This window comes from Sinocyclocheilus grahami, unplaced genomic scaffold, assembly GCF_001515645.1.
Source record: "Sinocyclocheilus grahami isolate Dianchi unplaced genomic scaffold, SAMN03320097.WGS_v1.1 scaffold6.1, whole genome shotgun sequence".
NCBI lineage: Eukaryota > Metazoa > Chordata > Actinopteri > Cypriniformes > Cyprinidae > Sinocyclocheilus > Sinocyclocheilus grahami.
The window spans coordinates 1,474,110-1,477,834 of NW_015505185.1; the positions used below are offsets into that span (position 1 = coordinate 1,474,110).

General features: G+C 35.3%; 1 pseudogene; it reads left to right on the forward strand.

Moving 5' to 3' along the window:
- Positions 1-867: 867 nt before the first annotated feature.
- Positions 868-3,725, forward strand: part of LOC107587887 (neurobeachin-like) — a 258,279-nt pseudogene continuing 255,421 nt past the window's right edge.

The following is a 3,725-nucleotide window of genomic DNA, read 5'->3' on the forward strand; positions in this document are numbered from 1 at the left end:
AGATTCAGAACACAAGGGAAGGTACCTGTCAAGTTGTAAAACACTATTTAATTATTTATTGCTAATAAATGTCTGCTGTACTCGGTGGACCTAAATTGACTAATGGAGCAAAGAGGATGGAGTTATTTCATGGGTCCAGTAAATGTGATTTAAATGAGTTTTCCATTAACTATAGCGAGGAACCATTGGATGGGATTTAACATACGATAATGCCTGTAATTAATAAAACAAGCCAAATGTTGATGATCTGATGATCACAATTAATATAACAGCTCAGTGTTTTTGAACGTAATTTTAAAATGTCTTAGTATTATTTGTTAGATTTTTTATTAATATTTTTGTTAATCAATGTTATTGCCCATTTCCATTTAATTAAGGTTCCTCTGGACATACGCCAAAATAAAATAAATAAATAGATGAATGAATAAAAATGGTTTATACAATAGCTTTATGTGAGGATAATACCCAAATTTAAGTTAATGTTTCTCTTCACTGTAGTTAATTAAATAAAACCAAACTGTATTTTTTTTTAGCCTGAACTATTCCTTTAAATTAATAGGCAATGCACAGTGAGTGCTTCGTTTAAACCTTCAACTCTTTTACTGAAGTAAACATGCAACGTATATATAAAAATCCTTTACAGGTTTGACATTATGAACCATAAAATTCATCCCTCAAAGAAAAGCATATTATGGGTTCCTGCTTTAAATGAGCCTCACCTTGTGTTAGCTCACAGCTGCTCAGTGGGCTATAAGTGCTAAAGCTGTTCCTGGTATAATGAGCTTAAGGAGATAATTATTTCTTTCAGTCGACTGACAGGGAGCATGACAGACATTTAAATGAGATGCAACCGAGCAGGATGGAGAGATGAAAGCGCAGAAGAATGCCAGGAAGCGGCGTCTGCCCTCGCCCGCTGAGAACCAGCAGTTCATGGATGTTTGGAAGCTGAGCATCTCTCATAGTGTGGTCTGAGTTGGGAGAGAAAGGTCGTTATTGTCCCCCCCCCCCCCCCCCTGTATTTAAGGGTCTGAGAGTAAAGTGAGAGACTGCTCTTAAAGTCTTAAAGTCTTGTTCACCCAAAAATTAAAACTCGCTTTTATGTCATTCCAAACCCAACCTTGTTTCTTGTCGTTACTCAACCATTTGGTCCACTAATACAATACCTTTATGGTACTTTTGTGGCCTTTTTGAAGCTTAAAAGCCCAGGTCTCATATCATTGTAATTGTATTGACCAACATAGGTGTCAGAATTTCTGATTTTGTGTTCCGCAGTAGAAAAAAGGTCACAGAGGTTCAGAACAACATGAGGGAGAGTAAATGTTTTGAGTTTTTGGATGTACTGTCCCTTTAAAAAGGACATTTAACCTGCACAGTCAGACACTTTTACAGCCACAGTAAGGCTTTTTTCTCGCTTTAGTCATGAAGGATTGTTTGTTGGACTCACTGGACTATATAGTTATTTCCACTCACAGCTTTTCACTGATAGTCTCTACTTCTGAATGAACAAAAAGAGATAGTTCACCCCAAAATGAAATTATTTAGTCATAGTTGTTAAAAACCCATATCATATCCTTTTCATCAGTGGAACATAAAAGGAGCTTTCTTCACAAAGTGATCATACGACTTTTTCATGGTGTGTTGACTTTTAGCAAAATCTCTAGGAATGCATTATATATCTGTACTATATATCGACCAATGCATTATTATTATTATTATTATTATTATTAACTATGGTTGATATTGTGTATGCATTTAGTTTTTAGTATTTTTGTGGTAGGTAAGGTTTTGAACGAAATCCCTTATGCTCACCAAGGCTGCAATATATTTGATTAAAAATACAGGGGGGGAAACAGTAATATTCTGAAATGTTATTACAATGCCAAATGGCTGTTTTCTATTTTTATATATTTTAAAATGTAATCATTGCTGAATAAAAGTACTAATTGGGGACACTTCATTTCCAGCGTTATCGTTGACATAATTGCAAAGATATTATTTAAACTGAACTGAGCTGGATGTTGACATCACTGAATTCAATGATGAACTGTCTTTAACTGAAAAATGAGTGTTTACTATTGTCATTTTGCATTATTGACACTATTTTCCTAATTAATGCTGTTCAGTTGCTTTGTCACAATCTGTATTGTTAAAAGCGCTATATAAATAAAGGTGACTTGACTTGACTTAATTAAAAAAAAAATATAATAATTAACAGTAGTGTATATAACAAAATAGAATAATCAGCCATCTAGTAAAGCCCAGAATTTTAATATTGGTGCATCCCTAAAAAAATCTCTCATGTGGTCTATAAGAAAAATAAACAAATATGAGTTTGGAACAGCATGAGGGTGAGTAAAAGATGATTTTGGGGGGTATATGACTAAATAACTTAGAAATAAAATAATAAGAAATAAAGTAAAATAATTCGCTTTCATATTCCATCCAAATGTGACAAGCTTTTGTTTGGTTTCATTGTTGACTGCGTCATTTGTAGTATTGATCGGACCATCCATGGTGATAATGAAAGATTTTTTTCAGCGCTTTGAACCACTTTATTACTTTTCCAGACTCAATCGTTTTTCACTTTCATGGTGTTACATTTTTAGCTGAAGAGAAAGATATAATCGATTCCGCATTATTTCTAAATGCATGCTGTCGCAATGGATGTTTATCTCTGAATTTTCCAAATTGTAACCCTTAATGATTTGTAAAAGCTATCTGGTTCCTTTTTGCTAGGAGCTTAAGACTTTCTAAATCCCTCCAAACTGGAACTACATTAAAACCAATTTTTTGAAACTTGAGGAATATCTCTTAAAGATGGTGAGAAAATGGAATAAACCCTCTCGCCTCTTGCTGTTCATCTGCTGTTGGTGAAGCATGCAGTGCAATGCTCTTGATGAGGCCTGTAAATAGAGATGACATCAAAGATAAGTGAGATTATATTGGCTTTACGGCACTGTGCGCCTCTGGCTTGGATCTGCGAAGGATGAAGTGGAAGCTTGAAGGAGACAGCCAGATATACCAGCGGGGACGGGGAACATTTGGGTATACTATGAGTAACTGAGCAGTTTTGAATACTTGACTAGGTAGCCAAGGGTTCTTGGTTTGAATCTGAATGAGTCAGTGCCCTTGGGCACATTGAGTGTCTTTAATACCTGCTCCTGCTGCATGCCTGTTGTATGTCACTTGGATAAGAGCATCTGCTAATTGGCAGCTGCAGAAAACTTGGAACTGCAAGGATCAAGGACGCTGCATCAAAGACATAGGTTCGGTTTTAATGTTGGTGGGGACACTTTAAAATCACTAAAATCCATAATTCTGCAGTCATTAATTACCAAAAGTGTTTTTCCCAAAATAAAACCATAAAAAGTTTTTCCAAAGATAAAACCATAAAAAGTTACTTGAAATAAAAGAAACATTAACTGAAAAAAATCAGCTAGTTGCCAAGGCAACATTTCTCATTTTAATTTAAAGGGTTAGTTCACCCAAAAATGAAAATTAGTCCATGTTTTACTCACCCTCAAAGCATCCTAGGTGTATATGACTTTCTTCTTTCAGACGAATCCAATCGGAGTTATATTAAAAATTGTTCTGGCTCTTTCAAGCGTTTGAATGGGAGTAGGTGGGTGTTTTTGTTCAACAGTCCAAAAGTAGTCAAATAAAGCACATCCATCCATAATAAAACGGATGGGGGGGGGGGGGGGGGAAAAAAAGGGGGGCTATTA